We start from the raw sequence: 21,373 nt of genomic DNA, 5'->3' as shown, positions 1-21,373 counted from the left end.
GGAGAGGGTGGTGTCTGAGGGAAGCACAACAGCATACTTACAGCCTATGGAACCATTCTAGCTATCCCTTCACCTCAGTGTGAGCAGGAGAAGCAGTCCTCCTTTTTTCCTAGCAAATGAGCTTTGTTTGGCAGAAAAAGAGGGGTAGAACTGGTGTCAGTTCTAGAAATTTCAGTAAAATTGCACCAACTTTCAGTTGTGCTAAACTTGTCCACAATGAACACTTGAGCTTAGAAGGAACGAGGAGAGTGGAAGAGAGAGAGAGAGAAAGGGAGAGAGAGAGAAAGGGAGAGAGAGAAAGGGAGAGAGAGAGAAAGGGAGAGAGAGAGAAAGGGAGAGAGAGAAAGGGAGAGAGAGAGAAAGGGAGAGAGAGAGAAAGGGAGAGAGAGAAAGGGAGAGAGAGAAAGGGAGAGGGAGAGGGAGAAAGGGAGAGGGAGAGGGAGAGGGAGAGGGAGAGGGAGAGGGAGAGGGAGAGGGAGAGGGAGAGGGAGAGGGAGAGGGAGAGGGAGAGGGAGAGGGAGAGGGAGAGGGAGAGGGAGAGGGAGAGGGAGAGGGAGAGGGAGAGGGAGAGGGAGAGGGAGAGATTATTTGAAGTGTGGGATTCTGAAGTCCAGACATCTGAGAGTTTGTACATCAGGAGTTGTTTTCTAGGGTAGAGAAATGAGGCCATGGGAAGAACAGTCTATCCTCCAGTCTCATTTTCTACCTTGAAAGGTCATGTTTGACTGATAATGTCATTTTTTATCCTTTCAAAGCAAATGTAGGCTGGAAATGACATCATCTTGCCTGAGGCAGCTTTATAACACCTCCTTGGTTTTGTGGCACTCATCAGTGCATATTGTGGAAACTGAATCAGACGACCCATCATGAACAAAACAGCATATCTTCTAGACCCACAAGGTGTGACCTGTGTTTTCCACATTTTTCTCACTCTGCTTCCACAGCAGAGGCCAGCTGAAACAACAGAAGAAGAAGACAAGACACCACTCAGACCAAGGAATGCCTTCCTACTGTTCATCCCATGCAAAAATGCACTTGGGACTGAGCTCTTCTCTCCCAGGGAGGTTCTTTGCCTGGTGCTGTGGGTGCTACAGCTTTGCTTTTTCCATGACTTTTGGGTTCAGCAGATCTCCAAATTTTATGTTTTGCCTGCAGCTGTAGCAATGCTTTGCAACACAGCAGCTCTGACTCCAAGTGATCACAGCTGGCACATCTCTTTGAGCTAAATTGGTGAAAGACAGAGTAAATGACAGGTTACTTCAATGCAGCTCTTAGCAAGAACTTATGGATATTATTATGAAGGAGCTGGAAAGTCATCACTGGAATCTGCTTGTGGAGCTGACAACTGAGAGATAGCTTTCTTTGATAACTTTTAATCACTGTGTTTTCTACTTATGCAAATTGCAATAATACCCTTGATGCTCTGGATTTCTATAGCGTTCAGGCGTGTGGCAATGACATGACAATTCAGAGCTGGATGTTCATCCTGCTCTGGCTTGTGTCTGCTTCAAAGATGTATTACATTTGGTGATGACATACACTGATTCATGTAGTGCGCGTGTCACCAGAACATGCGTTCAGAAAGAAACATCCCACAAAATGCCACTTTGGGAGACTTCATCTCAGTTCCATCATTGTCTAGGGTTCACTTGCACAGCTAATTGCGAGTAAGCTGCCTTTGTGTGCCAAATAACAAGAAGAAAAAAAAAAAATACATAGGAGCCTAATTTATCTTGTACGAAGCTTTCTCCTAGTCCTTCATTCCAGAGAACAGGCAGAGTGAGACTGAAATACTCCACCCACATATGAACTAGGTGGACATTTCAAACTCAAGCACTTTTTAAAGAGGGAGCCTAATAAATCTCATTCTCACTAGGTGGTACAATAGGCTTTGTGTGCCTAAATTACCATCCTGGTTTTCAAAATAAAATAATGACTCCTAAGTCACTCAGACAGTTTTTAAAGTGCTACCAAATATCTTTGCACAGACACAGGTCTTGGTGGATATCATGACCTCCTGTAATATCTTTTCATGAGTGATGTGGAAATTGCCTATTTATTCCACTCTGGCTCCATCATGGGATTAGTCTTTATATTACAGTTACTGGTGGTTTGCCCAGTTCAGCTTTCCATGGGTTTCTTTGAAAGATGATTTAATAGGCCATGGGACCATAATGCTGTCAGGATATGTGGTGCTATTAGATCATACTGACGTTAATTGAGACTTAATACACCCTCTTGCCTAAAAGAATGTATTGTGGGTAATTTTATCTCAATATTCAATCTAAACTTTCCATCTCATTACTCCCAGCCTTACCTACTTCAGCCACCCTAAATGACCACTCCGCCTGTTTCCAGCAATGATAAAGATGTGGACAGTTATCATATTCCAACCCCTGCTCCTCTGGATGTAATTAGGGCAAGGTGTAAAGTGAGCTGGGTCACTCAAGGTCACCGCTTGGCCTAAAGGAGGAGGTCAAATGGGGGAAGGGGAGCTCTATCAAGGCAGTGCTGTTGATGAACTCGACTGAACAAAAGTGAGCCCAGCATCTGCAGCCCAGTTTATTTTAATTTGCTTGATTCTTCTTGTTAATGTGTCTCTTTTTTTCTGCTTGTCAGAACTGATACTAGGATGTGTACGTTCAACATTGGCGATATCTGTCTGGCCCAGGTTTTGCAAAGTTTTGGGAAACATGGTGTAAATTGAATTTTTCTGGTGTGACACAAGAGCTGTCAGTGTTATAGTGGTGTTACAGGGATAAACTTGTCAAGTTTAAGCCAAGTTTCACTCAGACATACACTCTGGGATTCACATTAACCACCCAGGTGGCCTTCTTAGGTTTCCTCCCAAGTCAGGAAAGACAGGCATTCAGGAAGTTTAGTGGGCCATTTTTTAGACCTGTACTGAAATCACCACAATGCCAACACAAAGTAAGATTCATTAGATCAAACTTCAGCAGAAAGGCAGAGAGAGACAGCACTGAGCTCACAGACTCCCAAATTAAAATCTGCACAACTTCAGAACTTATTTTTTACTTATATACAGGCATTTGTTGGCATCTGAGATGTCCTGGAGTATTCCACAAAAGTTTTATGGGCTGTTCCAGAAAGGCAGAAGGCATCTTCAGGCCCCTGGAGATATGCTACACATTACCTGATTTATCAAGAATATTAGAAATCCATATAGGTGGGTAACTGAATTGGCATCACTGCTATATCACTTTTACAATAGTAAAAGTGCAGTGCAAACTTTGTGCAAATCCTTTTATTTGGGACTTTTTAATGTGTGTGGGATGAGATTGTTTTAACCATACTTATCATTTCATGGGAAATTCTGAAAATACATTTTTCTATAAGGTCAGTTTTGAATCAGAACATATTTGAAAAAAAAAAAATTAAAACTTGATTAATTTCCTTCTGGACTGACTATGTTTGTAAAATCTTTTAATCAGGTCTGTCAAGTATAAAGCTACTGATGGGTGTAGGAAACAACATACTTTTCTCAAGAAAAAAAGCCAAAGTTCAAGAGTGAAAATGTTGGACTAGATCAGGGGATTTTGTTGTGGGTTTATATACCACAGGTGCTCCTGTGATGAAAGGAGAAAGATGAGCCAGAGACAGTATCCAGAATTCCAACCAGAGGATGCAGGGCTCATGGGAAACCAAACCTCAGGGTGATGGAAATGGCAAATTTTTGGCTCTGGCACTGTTCTTTTCTGCTCCTCAAGAAGCTGCATCCCTTCTGCAGCCTGGGGATATGTTGCTGTGACCAGCACAGTGTCACTCCTGAAAGGGGTGAGCTGGTGGTGCAGAAGCACAATGGTTTGTCAATAGTCCAGGCAAAACACTTGTGTTTTATGCAGTAGACACTTTCTATCCCCACCAAAAGAGGCTTGGCTTTGTCCCTGTGTTGAAAGATGATGCCCAAAGCAGATCAGCCAAACCCCAGGAGAAGATACAGGCTTAGCAGCACCATAGATTGCACAGCCAAAATGTGACAGGCAACACAGGGCTCTTCTAATTTCACAGCCAATGCAGCAAAGGCAAAACCAGTTTCAGCAGGCTTTTCCCCAGCTGTGAATTTAGCACAGACACATCATTAAACAACTATGGGCCAGGGTAACTGCATGTCTCTGACAATGTATGTGCAGCAACAAATCTATAGCCACTTCAGTTCCCACAGAAGTGCTTACAGGCAGGGTCTCAGAGTTTATGGACACATCTTTCTGCTCCAAATGTCTCATACTTCGATGTTGTAAAGGGGTGAGGGAAGGAAAGACTGGCACATGCCACAGAAACCACACACCTTATCTGGAAATTGAACATCTATTGAAGAATCCCAGGAAACAGGTGTTTTGTTTTGGTTTGGTTTTTTCCTTTTTTGCCATAGTATCACATAATGATTTATACTGGAAGGGACTTTAAAGTTCATTTAATCCAATTCCACCTGCATGGTCTGAGACATCTTCCACCAGACCAGTTTTCTCAAAGCTCTGGTCAACCTGGCTCTGAACACTTCCATTCACAGTTATGGATAAATCATGTAGGATGTGAAATAACCTTCAGGCTGGACTGTCCAATACTCACCAGATCAGGGAATAATAATGTTCCATCTGCCTTTGTAGCCTTAATCCTACCCTTAAGAGGATATCTGCCATTCCAGCAGCTTTCATCAAACAAGTACACATTTTCATTGTAAATCCTTTTATAAGATTATTTTTTCCCATGGCTAAAGGTCAGAGTTTATTCTGACAGATACAGGATTGTGAGAAATGAGGGTACAAATAACAGATGCACCTAATACCTAATCAGTAAATTAAGGGAGAAAAAAAACAACCTTTGTTCTTTGTTTATGTGGGAATGTTTCCTTCCACAGTCCATATCCACCATGGTCCCTATGGAATCAAAAGAGAAATACTCACAATAAAAACAATAGAAATTACTAGAGGAGACTGATGAAATGGTATAAAGTCCTGAAATTGTGATCCATTTGTCACTAACACAGGACAGCCAGGAAAAGACTCCAGGCTTTAAAAAGTACTTTTTCTTGAGGCATCTGCACCCATAGGAAATTCCACCCTTCCTCCCACAGGATCAGGCCACACAGTATCATATGTTTGTCACTTCCAGGATGGATTACTGCAGCTCCTGGCATTTGGTGGTGAATGAGAAAACAATGTGGAGAGTGCAGCTGATGCAAACCACTTCTCCCCACTTCCTGCTGGGGTGAAGAAACCCTGAACATGTAAAAACCACATACCAGACCTTCCACCCTACTTTTCAACACCAGTTTAATATCTTCATCCTTATAAGATCACGGTGACACTTTGCAAGTAGTATGTCCTTCCTTCTCATAAACCCCTAAAGCCACCCCAAACCCCCAGATTAAGATCTATGGAAATGATGTCCGAATATACATTTCATTCATTTAATTGCTTTGTTTAATTTGGTCAGAAAAGATTTATCTCTTCAAGTCAAAATACCTTATTTTCAAGTTCTCTAGTTCCCATAATTATCTAAAATTAGGAATTTATAACAAAAAGAAACACATTGAATCCAACATATTACTCTTACTCACCTTGCCCAGTCTACAATTTTGGTAGGAAAAAGAACAAGAAAAAAATCCAACCTTAATAACCTCAAAAAAAAAAAAAAAAATCATGTTATTTTGATAGCTTTAACTCAAGAAGTCGATTGCTCACCAAGCTGTAATCCAAATGTAGGACACAAACAGTTCATAAAAAACAGATAAAACAAAGACAAATTTGTACGTTTTTAGCTTTTTGCAGTTTATTTCCTTATAAAGGTCTATGTCAGAAAAAAAAAGTTATACTTTTCTTTTTGCTACCTCTGAACAATAAAACACCCCTTAAAAGGTATGAAGAAAAAACCTGTTATGAAATAAGAGATCTGCTTATCTCTCTGTGGCTTCAGCAGCTCATCAGATGACAAAAAATCCTGAGCCTTGGGCTTTGTACTTGGATTACCTCCAGTTTAGCTGCTGCATTTCCACTGTCAACCAGCTCAAGGGAAGGAGACAATTAGAATTCAGGTTCCTACCTGAATTCCTACCTTTAATCTAGAAAACAACCCTAGCTTTAATCTAAGAAAAACACATTTGCACATCTAGGGTGAATTCTCATCTCCTCATACCAAATTTCCCTTTGGATCTGTATCTTGTGTACATTGCCCTGCAGATTACTGAGCTCTTAGGTGATAAATAACTCCTCCCTTCCCTTGTAACATCCCATATTCTTGTGAGGATCCTTGCCACAAGTGAGGGCCACGAGGTGACCAAGCATTCTGACAAAAGGAACTGGCAGCAGTTTGTGAGACCTGCTTGGGAGACTTTGGGAGAACTGACCCCCAGGAAAAGAAAAAGTAATTGAGGACTGCTGAAGTAACCCCAACAAAAGCAACTTTAAGTTTGAGTTCAAAGAAAGCTGAGAAACAAGCAGCAAAAAGGATTTAATTTCACCATTGAGATGCCTGGGGCCCATCTGCTGCTTAATGTCCACATGCTCTTTGCTTGCCATGTTATAGCAAGAAAGGACTTTTTGTTTGTTCTTCTTGGTCCTGCTTGCGTCTGTCCAGGAGGTTTCAAACCTGCCCCGTTTACTCTGGAGTTTTCCCCATAGTCCATGTCAGAGAGTGCTGGAGGTTGTGCTGATGACCACATGCACTCCCTCTGAATCTCTGAGCCTCTGAGCTTCTCTCCCTGTGTTTCCCTGTAACTCCAGCATGCTTCACACTGGGCTCAGATGGAAACTGCTCCAGAGACAAACTGATGCTGGGTGCATCTGCTGGCATATTAAGCAGTTTGTCGTGTTGGGAGCATGACACCACAACACTGGAAGCATGCCTGGCTGCCAGCAGCCTTTGCAGAGGTGTGGCTTCAGACATCCCTATCCCTCAGAAGGCTGAGACCAGCCTGTTTCCCTCCCCGGGGTCCTCACTTTCTCCTGATGAGTCTGTCTGATGAGCACTCCTCCTGTGCTCCCTTCACACCAAGTGCAGATCTCTCGCGGCTGGCTAAAAGCTCTTGGCACCAATTATAACAGGTCACACTCTTCACTCCAGCATTTGCTGGTGAAATTGCTCAGCCTTTAGCCAGGATGGTGCCTGACACAAGAGTACCCCAGGTCTCCACGGCCAAAAAAATTCAAAGGAGACTGCTTCCCAGCCCAGGAGTTTGGCACCTATGGTAGATCAAATGATCGATTTTCATAAGTTGCTGCCAAAACTCCCAGCATCACCAGTGGTTTCTGAGCTTTCTGAGAATTGTGAGTTTATTTGTTGCTGAGATTTGCCTGTGAGAATGATTTCTAAAGCTGACTGCTGAGTTGGTTAGATTTTCTTAGTTTCTGGTTTTGTTTTTTTTCTGTGGAAAAGATTTTCAGAGTTGCTGGGGAGGATGTTTCTTGAAAGGATTATTGTAGCAAGAAATGGTTGCAGCTGGAATTAGAGCACCTAAAAATAACTATAATAGAAATAAACAAATACTGTCACTCTAGCCACATGACAAAGTAACTTTAGGATAAAAGATCCAAGGATTTAACCTTTGGCTTCCCCCCAACCACATGGAGAGCAGTGACCAAAGTCATGGAATTGGCATGGGACTCCGTGAGTTTCTCTTTGAGTTTCCATTCTCTTTGAGTTCCCCAACCTCTCTCCACCAAAAGTTCTAAGAACTGAATGCTGAACCAGCCAGAATTGCCTGTGTTTGAGAGATTCCACCAGGACACAGTGTTTGCACACACTCTGATGAATTAGCACTTTACTGTTCCTTTGGTCTCAGTGGGAATTCTGTTAAAAACTTTTCTGTGATGCATCCCCTGGCCCCATCCACATACCTGATTAGACAAGAAGAGAGAACTTCAGATTCTTTAAGCGATATCCACAGAATATATGTACTAGCCTAAAAGCATTTTGGAGACTGTACAGACCTTAATATTGAGTTTCATGAGCCAAGTTATCATCTTTCTAACATATCAGGCCCTTCTCTTAATACCCTTTGCCAAAAATCGTTATTCATCTAAAATACCTTCATCTCACTATTCATACTTTCATCTCTACAAGGCTGTATAATCAATATCGCCATGTACTGCAGGGGCTAATAATGGATAATAGTTTCTAGCTCTGTATTAAAGCCCAAAGAGTCACCAGTTAAATAAGGTCTGATTTGGTACAAACAAGGGTTCTGCCTTGGATTCAGCAGATTTGCTGAGATAAAACTTGTGATGTCCATGTACAGTTGTTTTATGTGATCTGTGGATTGTATTTAACACAGACCATTTGCCACGTGAACTTGCTGGAGGCACAAGACACCTCACAGAGGCTAAGGAGTCTATGCCACTCACATCACCAAACAACAGAACCTGTGTAACAACCACCCACTGAATCAAATCTTCCTGTTCTCCTCTGTGGCAATGCTGAAAAAGACACACATCTCCGGTGAATGAGCTCTCCTCCTTGCCTGACCCACCTGACAATCACAGGACTCACAAATTGTCTTATATCTGGATCCTGACAACTTAAATCCAGCTTGCAACTAAAGATTGGAAGGAATCAGTCATGAAGGACTCAAGTGAAAGATTTCTTCTGGCAGATCAAAAATGAGCAACATCCTCTCTCCTGGAATAGACCTTGTGCATTCATGAGCACACACAAATATCTCTCTGCTGCAAACCAAAAGCATGAAAAGGTGTCACATGAAATGCTGCAATTTTGTCAGCCACCCCCATACCTTGCTAAACACTTCATGTAGGAAACCAGCTTTACACTGCAAGAAGCTCCACCCATCCAGATGATGTTGTCATTTCCATGGTAACTAAAGTACCTCAAAGGCAAAAGAACAGATGGAGACTGGAGAAAAAAAAATAATCCAAGGACCAAAAGTGAACATATGTGGTGCAAGAAAAAATATTAACTTGTGGGCAGCTATTCAGTTTATTATCACTTGCAAAAGGAGACCTTGATAAACTCAGTCACGGTTCTGCAGTTAGGAGTGGCACAATCACATCAGTTGTGTGACAATACCAATCTCACAGCAGCCCCCGTTCTCACTCCCTTTCCCTTACACAAATTTCAAAGAATAATTGTCCCTGCTCCCTTAATGACTTGTTTTGGTTTAAGGACAAGATTAACAAAAACAGGCAGAAAGAATGTAACAGGTCGTATGCTTGGCTGCCCACCGTGTGTCTTCAGGATCAAAGTCTCCTGGAGGGAGTGAGGTGTTGTCCCTCTTCAGAAAGGCTGAGGCGGCCAAGGGAGCAAAACTGCACACATGCAACCTGTAGCTCATTGCATCCCCCTCACCTGTGTTCTGTCTGGCTCCTGCACTTCAAATTTACACGAGGCATCACATGAAGGATGTGCTGGGAACTTCACAGCAATTTGGAACATCTTTGTAATTGGGTTAAGAGTTATGACACAGTGTTTGCTTGACTTCCTCTGGAATTAATCCATCTTTGTGGATTGCTGTCAATCAGAAGGGAAACTTGTAATTTACATAGGACAATTTGTTCTGTGTCAACTTTCTAAGACTCAGCAAGGCAAGTGTAATTTCGGAACAGGAGCTGTGATGGAGAGAAAAAAAAGGAAAAAAATCTTATATTTTTAGCTTGCTCTCAGTAGAAGTTTCCTGCTCTATATTATATAATTTATTTAAGATGCAGAGTTGCATCAAAGTGAAAAAATTAAAAATGTCTCCTGTTTCCTAAACTCTTTATAAGTTAAATTGGATCAAGTTGGTGTAAACTTCAGAATATGGAAAGCTTATCTATGGACTAGAAAAGTGTGAGAAATAGGAATTCAAGCCCTCCTGCCCAAGACTCCCATTTCAACCCAAGGTAAATAATTTTCTTTTTTATTTTATGCCTCATCTCCTCATAGGTAAAACAGGAGCACTGGAGTCCCCCTCAAGTCCTGCAGATTGTGAGGATAAATGTTTTTCTAGGAGACTGTGAACTGCTCAGACTTTGCTGTAAGTAAGGGCTAAATTAGCACCCAAGGTATCTGCATCCTCTGACAATTTTTTTATTGGCAGTGACTTTTTGACATTCATATTTTTAGTCTGTGTTTCATTCCTAATGAACAGTGGGGCTGCATCATGAGTCTCTCTCAAAACCACATGCTGCTGCATGAGCACAATATTGTGCAGCTGTAGCAAGAAATGCTTTGTCAGTTGATATTTTAAAACATGACCAAAATAAAACAAAAACAAAACAAAACAAAAAAATATTTTAAATTCTAAGGACACAAGTGATCCTTTTGGTGCTGATGATTCTCACCACACCCACGTCCGTCCCTCCCCCCCGCCCCATGCCTTTGGCTTTGCCCTCTTTTCATTTCCAAAATTTAAATAACCTTATGTAAAGTGCTTGAAGTGCTTGAGATTTGAATCCCATCGCGGGCGCTGCAGGAGCGGCTCGCGGCCAGGTGTGCGACCTGCCGGCAGAGGGCAATGCTTCATGGCTATTCAACCAAAACCACCCAAAACTTCGCAAATTTCACAGGCTGGCGCAGAAAAGGGCAAGAAAAGCAGCCAAGGCAGTACTGTAGCCGTGAGGCAGATCCCACCCAGAAGGCATAGAGCCTCAGCCCCACGCACACGTGTAGGTTTGGGTTGTTTGTTGTTTCTTTTCGGGGTTTATGTTTGGTTCGGTTTGGGTTTTTTTACAAAATTTACGTCAGTGGTAAAGAAACTGCGATAAGAAAACATTGATAAAGGACAGAGGTGCAAGCTAAAAACCTGTGCTGCCCTTTCCCTGGAACACAGGGAATCAGTCAGCTGCTGGTTTTTGAGACGTGGAATTCCTTGCCTGGTTTTCCTTTGGGATGGAGAGCCAGGTCATTCGGGATGCTCCCTCTGAATCAGCGCAGCATTGTGTCACCCGATGCTGAGGCTGGATGTCACCCTGGGAGAGCCAGAAAATGCTAATGGATAAGGAAGAGGGAGAAAAGGCAAAATGAGGTATCCCGATGTTCTGCTGTAGACCTGGAACTGACAAATATAATCTGTTTTCCACACAATGTGCTACGTCTGGCCATGGTAAGGGCTCAAACATCCCCCCAGTGCACTGACCAACCTGGTGCCTGCCCTGCCTGGCTGGTAACAGTGCTGCCCCTGAGAAGAGATCCAACACAAATGACGGGCTCAATACCAGCAGTTATTCTTGTCTGATATTGCACCCTGGCCCTGTGGGATCTTGTTCCCACCGTGCATGGGCTGACAGGGGTTGGTCCAGGCATGTGGTGCCAAATACCCTGAAGAATGTTTGCAAACTGCTGTTCAGATGGAGCTTCATGCTGAAATGAGATCCATCTTGTTCCTCATGTTTCCATCTTCAAAAGTATCAGATGTTCCACAACAATGATAAATAATTTAAGCATATAAAGCATCCATGTGTCAAGTTTTGCAAAGCCCTGGGAGAGAAGGAAAAGCTAAGATGATTTAAATTTTAGATAAAGAAGGTGCACAGATATTTAGAATAGGTTATTCTCCATATGTATATTATCTATGGATGGATATCCATATGGATATTATCCATTGCCATCTGAAGGATTTTATACACTACTAATAACATGTGAACATGCTCTTTCTTTTTTTCCTCCAGTATTTTTGAGGCCAACCTCAGCTCATGTGGCCTGTGTCTCCTGCTGTGTGACTGGCCCAAGAAAATCATACAGACAAAGATAGAAGACATTTTCTGATTCTTTTAATATTGTTGTTGTGGTTTTGTTGGAGATTATTTTTAGGGACGATGAGGTACACATATTTTAATAAAGCGAGGGCCATTTATGGGACTGAGAACATGCTTGGCCAAGACAAATCAATAATTTCTGATTCAATTAATGTTATCCATGACTAAAAGAACAGCCTAATAAAATACAGTGACAGACTCACCCAAGAACAGCCAGTTGTGTCATTCTTGGAGCAGTGGCATAGAAGACAAGGTTTGTGTATCTGATCTGATTTAACAGGTTGTAAACTAAATGACACATCACCAGTGGGATCTAACCACAAGGCAAGCCTGTGTCCCTTTCTACACCAAGAAATCCATCTTGGGTTGGAGAAATTTTCTGAGCCAAATTTTCTGAGCCAGTTTTCAGAGCCAAAGCAAAACTGTCTGGTTTCAGGGGTTCAACAATTTCTTAGGAAAAGTCATGATTTGACCTAACCTTATGGCAGTGTTTCTTGAGTCACTGGATGGCTACCTTCACCTTGAAGTAGTAAGATTTTGCTTGCTGTTACATGGCAGCTTCCATGGGAAATGTACTGTACACACATTGGTATTGGGCAATGTTCAAGAGACATTTACACAATTCTCCTGCAAATTAATTTCCCAGGCTCCCAAGCCAGAAAGGACCATGCAGGCCATCTAGGCTGTCTCCAGCCTGTCAGGGTGATCAGGGATTCAGCTTGGCTTAGGCTAAAAGGTAATTACATTTTATTCAGTTAAACTTTATTCCTAGAAAGGAATCTCATAGCAAATCCAGAACTGCACCTGGGCAATGTAACCCCCAGCCTCAAAGTGAACCCCAAATGTATGGTTGAGGCCTTCCAATTGCAGTGTGTGGACAGAGAAATTATTTGAATTTAGTAGGAGGGCAGGAGCAAATTAAACTGTTATTTAGGAAATGTTGAAGGGAAGAATGGTCTCAGCTCTCTTCCTTTAGAGTTTAGGTACCTATGTCCAGTCCTTTGATATCATTTCATTTTCTTGCCTCTTTCTGTCTGTAATCTAATATATTTCTGATGGTTGAACACAATTCTTCAACCCTTGCCCTCATTTTTTTTTCCATTTCCCCAAGTATTTTTTGTTGCTCTTTTCTATACCCTCTCCAGCTTTGTCACCATATGTCTTAAAAGGTGGCTTTGAGACCCACAGACAGCTTCTAAAATTCAGCACACGACTCACACCAGCACTTTCAGATTTGAGGGTCCAACTCAAAGCTGACAGTGCCAGGCTTGTTTAGGTTTTTTGTTCTGGGTTTGTAAGAAGCACCTTATTACAATAAAACACATTTGTTTGCCCAAGCCAGGTAGTGTTTGCTGTATCAGGCCACCCTGGACACTCATTCTTTGCTATTTCAGTGACCATAATGTCATCTACAAATGCCATCAGGAGTAGTTTTATATTTACTTCCAGATCATTGATGAATAGCATAAGAGGAAACCCTAGTAACACTATTCTTTAGCCATAATTCTGCATTGACAATTGCTTTCAGGGATCTGTCAGTTAGGCAGTTCTTAACTCATTTCATGTCTGCTCCTGTCCTGAACCCAATTACTTTACTTGGCTAAAGCATATCTTCTCGGAAGCCATCCACTCGCCAAACTGAAAATGTCATGAAATGCTGATTTTTACCTATCCTCCTATTAAGTTTCTGAAGTGATTAATTGCTATGAACCTCGTACATCTTCATTTCAATGTGATATTTTCTCTGAATTCAACTTCTAGTTATCAATTCCTTTTATGACTTCCCTAACTAGATTAAACAATTCTTTATAGCCAAAATTCCCACATAGATCCAGTATTTCCATTCACTCCCTATCCTAAATTATACAGCTTTCAATTACCTCCTGCCTGTCCTGTGCTTCATTGACTGATGTTACATTTCTGCTGATGTTTTGTGCTCCTTATTCATGTTGCTGCTCCTATACTAGTTTACAAACCTTAGATATACATAAGTATATTGAAATCTATGTGTATATATAGATGCAAAATTGTAATCTGTGTGAAAACTGTGATGGAAATCCACAGCATCGTAAACCAACAGTGCACATGAGAATCCAGGATAGGTTTTGATGCTTATTAGTAATTAGTTTCTTTGAAGATTTTTTTGATGATGGAAATAATTTAATGCACTTATGAGATCAGAGTCACTCATTTGCTCCAGGAAGACTGAGAAACATCAACCACAATAAGAGCAGTGGCAAACTGAAGGATGTTGAAAGAGCAAATATTGAGAGGGTTTCAAAAGGACAAGAGCATCTGAGCAGCCTGAGCAAAGGGCAGGGTCTGGTGCTCTGCTGGTGTATCAGCAAGTGCTGCATCACTGAGCATTACAACTTTTGTGTACAGAGAAATGTTTAGACACCGCCTCCACAGGGGTAAAGAAGGACCTGGAAAGATCAGATAGATAAGAAAGCCTGAGTTTGAACTGAGCCTCCCATGTGGTCATCTCCCTGGTTGTTAAGCTACCTAAGTTTTCTCCTAATTGTCATGGTTGAGGAATTGGAGACAAAATCCTCTTGTTTTTGGACAATAACCAGCATGACACAGCCTTTGTCAGCAACATGAAGATGCTGAGACAAGGGTGTCAGTTCTGAGTTATCAAAATAACATGCAAGGGAAATGGTTTGAGAGTACTGTGGATATAAATGCCCTAAAACCATGAAGAATCAACCAAAACAGAGGAGTTATGTCTTCCACAATTAGTTTTGCACTTGGTTTCCTACCCCTTGGCCCTGAATTTTGATTCTTCCCTGCCACTGTTCACACAAAAATGTTGAAACTTGATACCAGATGTTATGAAGATTTATAAATTAAAAGAGTAACTTTAAAAATCACTGTTCTTTCTAATTTGTCCTAACAGTTGAATTACCATTTTTTGATGAGAAAAAAAAGAGAGGATTGAAATATGTTCACATTTTCCTCCTGTTTTCATTTGTCTTGAAATATAATTGTAGTGGGATACAAGGAGCTGTAAACTGTGTATCTGAAATTTTGGTTGTGTGTATGCACATTAAATAGATAAATGATTATAATATGATAAGTACATTGATAATCTACATAAATCTCGAAAATGTGCTAGATATCTGATTAGCCAAAGCTCGCAAGGAAAGTATGTTTTAAGCAAATTTAATAGTAAATATATACTTTTGATTATCTGATTGTATTTTTGTATCCTATAAAGCTACCAATGTTTTACTGGGAGCCTCTCAAGATCTGGGTTTTCTGGGTTGGTTGTGTTGGGGTTTTTTTTGTATCTTTCATGTTGTCTTACAAATCAATAATTCTGTATAATTTTAATTCATACCTTGAACTTAGGGAGAGTTATATAGCTATTTAACTCAATATGCTATTTATATAAAAGTAATAGGCTCGTGACCTTCATTACAGAACATCAGTCTCGTGCAGTCAAGGTTATATGTGGACTTGGGCACAAATAGGAAACTTATCTCAGGTCTGATGCAGAACCAAACCAATTTTACAAATGCCATCATATTTTTTTAAGTGAAAAGAACAAAGAGAAGAAAACTTCCTCTTTGAGATTATCCACTTAGATTGAACTCCTTGACACACAGCAGAGACAGAGGGAGGAGGCTGTTTAAAAGATGGAAAAATTTCTAGATCTAGGAGACAAAAGCACAGGTCAGAAAACCTTTGATGTCAGCACTGATTCTAAATGATTTATGCACACATGTCCTACACGGTGACCACTCAAAGGGATGGGTCTTTTTCTGTTTATGAAATTTATCCTGACAGAGTTTGATGTCTACAAGTAAAAGTAACCAGGTGTGATTTTTTTTTTCTTTCAGTTATACATATGACAGGCCTAAAAATAACTTTGGGTGAATCACAAACTTCCTTTACTAGGCCTGAGTCTTTCTTAGTTTTGTTTCTTTAAACTCTGCCATGTTTTCAAAGTGAGCATTAAATAAGCCATTATCTGTATTGCTTTCTAAATTGAACTCACTTTGAAATTATTTTTTCTGGGGCTGCTTAAATACATTTGTTTATGTACATGTATCCTCTCCAGGAGAAAATATATACAAGATAAAAAGAGAAAAGGCTCACAAAACACTTTTTATCCTAAATTTGATGAATATAATCAAAATATTATTTTCTAGCAAAGGTGTAGTAAACGTGATTTTTTTTTTCTTTTCTTTCCCCCTCTCTCCCTTTTTTTTTTTTTTTTTTTTTTTTTTTTTTTTTTTTTTTTTTGTATTTGTATTTGTATTTGTATTTGGTTCTATAATTTGGGTTTCTGTGTTAATTAAGCCAATTTAATTAAGCCAATTATTTCATAACAGTGAAATAATGTAACAGCTTACTCCATGGAGGTTAGTAACAGCTTATTCCATAGAGGAAGATGATGGTCAGTGGAGATCCTTTACACAGAGCTCACCTGCCAAAAGTTTTCATTTCAAAACCAGAATTCTTCACAGGAAATGTCACTATCAGTTCTGCCAAGAAATGTTGAAACTGTTTCTTTTTTCTTTTGTTTAGATACAAAATGACAAAACATAGCTCCAGTTGGGTGATTTAATTCAAACAAGCAAGCCTCCCTTCCATGTCAAAGAGCTGATTGGGAATGACAATCCCTGTTTGGTTTCAATCAGAAATGTCAACATTTTCAGTGTGACATTTCCGATTCGAAAGTTTGTGAGTTGCGTGTTTGTTTGGGATGGAGATGGGGTTGATCTGTTGGTCATCATTTGGAAGGCTTCTTGTATATTTTATTGATTTGTTTCCTCCTTTTGGAGAGAAGCATGAGGAAAAGACCATGAGGGAAGGACAGGCACAGCCTGCTGCCCCTCAGCTCAGGGGTTTGGGATTTACAGGTATCTTGGGAGATGTCAGTCACATGGGGAGATCCAAAGGGAAGCAATGCTTTGGTGTGGTTTTTACCCAGGATTTTTTCCCAGGAACACAGTAGGGCTGAGGGCACATACTCACCAAGGGAGCTGAGTCTGCTGAGGGCTGGTGAGGGCTTGTGCATCTCATGGACCCACAAATCTTTTCTACTTATTTGGTGTTAGACTGGGACTGTGTTGTAGATCTACTGCTTCTCCTAAAGGAAGAGGATGAGAGAGTTGCAACTTTCCAGTCTGGAGAGGAGAAGGCCTTTCTAAGGGAGACCTCAGAACCCCTTCCAGTGCCTAAAGGTACTCCAAGAGAGCTGGAGAAAAACTTTTACGTGGGCCTGGAGTGATGGGACAATGGGGAATAGCTTCAGACTAAAAAACGGGCAGGTTTAGGTTGAATATTAAAAGAAATTCTTGGCTGTGAGGGTAGTGAGACCCTGGCACAGGTTGCTCAGAGAAGTTGTGGTTGCCCCATCCCTGGAAGTATCCAAGTCCAGGTGAGATGGAAGTTTGGAGAAGCCTGGGATAGTGGGAGGTGTTCCTGCCCATTGCAGGGGGTGTGAAAAGATCTTTAAGGTCCCTTCCAAGCCACCTAATTCTGTGATTCTATGATATAAGGGATAATGGGACATGAATAAGCCTCCATGGCAGGTGAGGGTCAACCCTTGCATCAGCTGCACACTGAATTCAGGTCACTCAGGATGATAGCCTGAAGCTACCCTCTGTCCCAAAGCAAAGTGGAGAGGCTTGGTGTACTTTGAGCCTCCTGCAGCACTCTGGGACTGGGAATCCTGTGGCACCATCTTTGCAAGGGATCAAACATGCAGAGGAACACAGAGGGGGTACCCCCTACCTTCCCCCTCCTGCTTCTGGAATGTTACCTTCATCTGTAAGTACAATTCCACAGCTCCATTCCACAAGCCTTCCCACCTCTGGGGGTCCCTCCTCATCATCTCTGTGACTACTCAGGCAAGCCAACAATTTACTGGTGTGAGTAAAGGTTTGTCCAGCCATCAGCCCAAAAGGCAGCATCATCCAGACTGCTGGCAGAGCATGGGTAGGAAAGGAAAGGCCCAGCAATTTGGATTTTGCACAACTCCACTGGCCTGCAGCTGAGTTTGTGTTGCATTTTGTTGCTGGTCCATTCTGAAAGTGCGGGGGGGCGGGGGGGGGGGGGATTTAGTCCTTAAATTAGGAGTGAAAATTTAATTTTCAATTAAATTGAAAGTCCTTGCTTATCTCCCCCAGCCCCAGAGAGGGAACTCTCAGTGTGGCCTAACAGCAGTCACTGTACCCCAAAATGTCTCACCCAGGTCATGAGCCCGCAGTGAAAAGCATACGGGGGCTGGCGGGGGGGCTGGCGGGGGGGCGGGTGGGAGGGCGTGGGAGAGACTGAGCTTGGAGTGGGATAAATGGGATAAATAGCCCTGCCCTGAATCTCACCTCCTCTGCCTTTTCTCCCCTGCCCCCATCAGTGCTGCAGTTGTGTCAGGTAGTGGCACTGTTGAGTACATTAACCCAGAGCTGAGCATTGCAGCCACACCGAGTGCGTGTCTGCGAGTGTGTCTGAGTGTGTGTGTGTGTGTGTGTGTGTGCCTGATCATTACCATTTATTCCCCACACTTCGCCCCCTCCCCCGCCCCCAGTGCTGCAGGACTCCGGGAGCGAGCGATGGAAACAGAGGAAAGAGAGAGACATCAGCCCCACAGATCTGCTTAACCAAATCGCCGCCCCTTGCAGGGAGGGAGAGAGGGAGGGGGAGAAACCAGACCAAAAAGACAAAATAAAAGACAGAGAAAGGAAAAATCCAGCGGGGGAGCAAAAAAGCCGCCCCCAGGCGCACCCTTTCTCAGCGGGGAAGGGGATGCGGGTGTGTGTGTGTGTTGTGTGAGTGTGCGAGCACCGACTCCGGCCCCATCAGGAGAAGGGGGTGTTTTCCCTCCGCCTTCCCTTCGCCCTCCCCCGGCCCGGCGCGGGGCGGCGCGGGGGGAGCGGGGAGCGGAGCGGGCGGGCGGCCGCAGCCCCGCAGCCCGCCGGAGCTCCGGCACCCGCTCCAGAGCCCAGGAGAACAGGGATAAAGGGAAGCTTCCTCGCCGCCGCCGCCAAGCAGCCCTTTTCCCCTGGCGAGGCTTCGCTCTTTTTCTTTCTTTTATTTTTTTCCTTCTTTTTTTATTTCTTTTTTTCCTTTTTTTTTTTTTTTTTTTAATATTTTTGAAACTCCTCGCCAGGAAAAGCAAAACCGAAAACGCTTCCCTGCAACCTCGCCCCCCTGCAAAAGGCTCCCAACCAACCAACAACAACAAGCAGAGAGCAAAAGAGCCCCCTCTCCAAAAAAAAAAAAAAAAAAAAAATCTAAAAGAAGGAAAAGAAAAGAAAAAGCGAGAGAGCTGGAGACCAGCTCCATCGATTTCAAATCCAGGATTTTATCCATTGCATTGAGGGGCTTTTATTTTTTTCTCGGTCTCCCTTTTTTTCCCCTTCTTACCCCCTCCTCCTTTCTTTCACCCCCCGCCCCCCTACCCCCCCTTCTCCTCCTACTCACCCCCCTTTTTTCCTTTTCATTTTATTTTGGATCCTGCTAAAATTAGCCGGGACTGCTCTGGGTGTTGCGTGTTAATTTGATTTACTCCGGGATTCCGGCTTTCCAAGACGCCATTTTCCCCCCTTTCTCGCTCTATCTCGTTCTATTTAGCCCTCTCTATCTATCTTTTATCTCTCGAGCTATCTCTCCGTCTGTCTGTCCGTCCATCTCCCTCTCCCCGGTGCCTTCCTCCTCCCCCCGCCCTCCTCCCTCTGCGCTCTGCGTGCGCTGCGCGGCCGGGCGCTCCCCTCATCCCCATCTGACAGATGAACACCGCCATGGGTTTGCCGCAACACAAGCAAAAGCACCTTTGGGGGCTGTGGCGAGGGATTGGAACCGGGATCTAAAAGAGAAGAGACAAGAAGGGGGGAAATCCGAGAAGGAGGAGGAGGAGGAAGAGGAAGAAAGAAGAAGAAGAGGAAGCTACTAAGAAGCCCCCGGCTGCCGTTTTGGGGATATGGGTTAGTAAATGCGGGGGGGAGGAAAAAAAATGGAACAAAAATTCTGAGGCATCGAGGAAAGGTCTGCCTTGATGATCGGAATTGCAGGAGGATCGTACGCGTCTCTCCGTTTCCTTCCCCCCCCCCCCTTTTTTTTTTTTTCCTTCTGCATGCAAAAGTTAATGTAGTCCCCTTTTTTTTTCTTTCTTTCTTTCTCTCTTTTTTTTCCCCCTCCACTGTTGTGACTTTGCAATGGCGCGGAAAAGGGCTTTATTTATTTCTTTGGGAGGGGGGAATATTTCTCCTCTATGCATTTCATGCGAATCCTCCTCCCCATCGCCTCCGACCTCTTCCCTCCCCACGCTTTGTGCCTGTTTTAGGGGCATGTGTGTCTGCCTGTGTGTGGTTGTCGTGGGGTGAGGGGGTACTGGTGGTGCGTGTAAGACCGCGCTACTGGGAAGAGGTTGGGAATTTTTTTAGGAGTTTGAATAACGTATTTATTTCCCCCACACCCCCGCCTTATCCCCCCTCTCCTGGCCCCCGCTTTGGTAGCCTGTATGTGTTTATATGTGTAGGTGGCAGCTATGTGTGTGCCTGTGGAAACTGGGGGGACACGACCCCCCCCCCCCCCCGCTTCGTAAATTGCAGGTTAAGTGGAGCTAGAGAGCAACACTGTAACCTTACGGGGATGTGTGTGTGTGTGTGTGTGTGTGAGTGTGAGCGTGTGTGTGCGCGGAGCTCCGCGGGTGAACCGGGGGGCGCCGCTGCCCCGGGGTGGCCCCGCCGTGCTTTGACATTGGAAAGGACAAGCAGCCCCGAAAAGCTGCGATTTGGGGGAACAACGAGGTGTGTGGGGGGGGGGGGGGGAGAGGGGGGGTACTAATTAGCAAAGCGGGACATCCCCCCGCCACTACCTCCACCACGCTCGGTGGCTGGATAATGGTTCTTAATAAGCCGGTGATTGCCGCCCCCGGGACCTCGGTGGCCCCTTGTGCCCCCGCAATGGGTGGAAGCGGAGTTCAGCTGTGGACAGGCTGAACACCGCCGATATCATCGGGCTGGGGGGCGGCTTTGGAAAGAGGGGGTAACTCGCAGCCCGCAGCCGCAGGCAGCTATTGTCAACCCCAGCCTTGGCGCAAGGCTCCTGCCCAGCGCCGAGCACTCGCACTCGCATTCACACTCGCACTCACGCTCACACTCCTTCCTCTCCCTGTTTCACCGGAGGGCAACGGGAAATCGGGTCCCCCGCAGCCCCTGTTGCCCCGGGTGGGAGCGTGTGTCAGTGCGAGCGAGTGTGTGTGTCAGTGCGAGCGTGTCGGTGTGTTTGCATCCCAACATCTCACCGCCCCACCGGGCACGGCGCTCCCCGCGCTGCCCCTGCCTGCTGTATTTATGTCTCCAAAAGGCAGTTGAGAGAAGGATTTCCGATTCGTTTCCGCTTCAAATAAACGGCCCCGATAATCCCGGGCCTGACGCCTGATGCTCAAAGGGCACTTGGCCGCCGGGAGCCCAAACCGGGGAGGCGACGGGGAGACAGGGCACACCCGACTCGGACACCCCCGGTGTGCAGGTTTCCCTGGCCTCGGGAGGGGTAATGAGAAAGGGCTGCGTGCGTGGGGGATGCGCAGGGGGGATGCGAGGGGAGATGCGAGGGGAGTACCCACCCATTCTGGTACCGTGGGGTGGCGGTGTCCCCGCGGCTGCCGTGAGCCTGGCTAACACAGCCGGGCTCTGAGAGGAGTGGGAGGGCGA

At 44.0% G+C, this 21,373-nt stretch overlaps 1 protein-coding gene and 1 long non-coding RNA gene across 4 annotated transcripts in view; one reads left to right on the top strand and one right to left on the bottom strand.

The window, feature by feature from the left end:
• Positions 1-10,752: 10,752 nt before the first annotated feature.
• On the bottom strand, positions 10,753-19,279 carry LOC134564047 (uncharacterized). 2 transcript variants are annotated; one of them, XR_010083462.1, is made up of 3 exons: positions 19,143-19,279; positions 16,692-16,806; positions 10,753-10,938 (listed from the first exon to the last, which is right to left on the bottom strand). It is a non-coding gene; the product is annotated as an uncharacterized LOC134564047 (long non-coding RNA). The 2 variants fall into 2 exon arrangements; XR_010083463.1 differs by having other exon boundaries at positions 10,753-10,919.
• The window catches only part of SETBP1 (SET binding protein 1), a 268,327-nt gene continuing 266,137 nt past the window's right edge, over positions 19,184-21,373 (top strand). For both annotated transcript variants that reach the window (XM_063422644.1, XM_063422643.1), the window contains exon 1: positions 19,184-19,642. The gene's annotated coding sequence lies outside the window, so the exon portion shown is untranslated. The remainder of the gene's footprint in view (positions 19,643-21,373) is intronic.

The sequence above is a fragment of the Prinia subflava genome, chromosome Z, assembly GCF_021018805.1.
Source record: "Prinia subflava isolate CZ2003 ecotype Zambia chromosome Z, Cam_Psub_1.2, whole genome shotgun sequence".
Lineage (NCBI taxonomy): Eukaryota > Metazoa > Chordata > Aves > Passeriformes > Cisticolidae > Prinia > Prinia subflava.
This window is presented reverse-complemented; position numbering and strand designations above follow the sequence as displayed.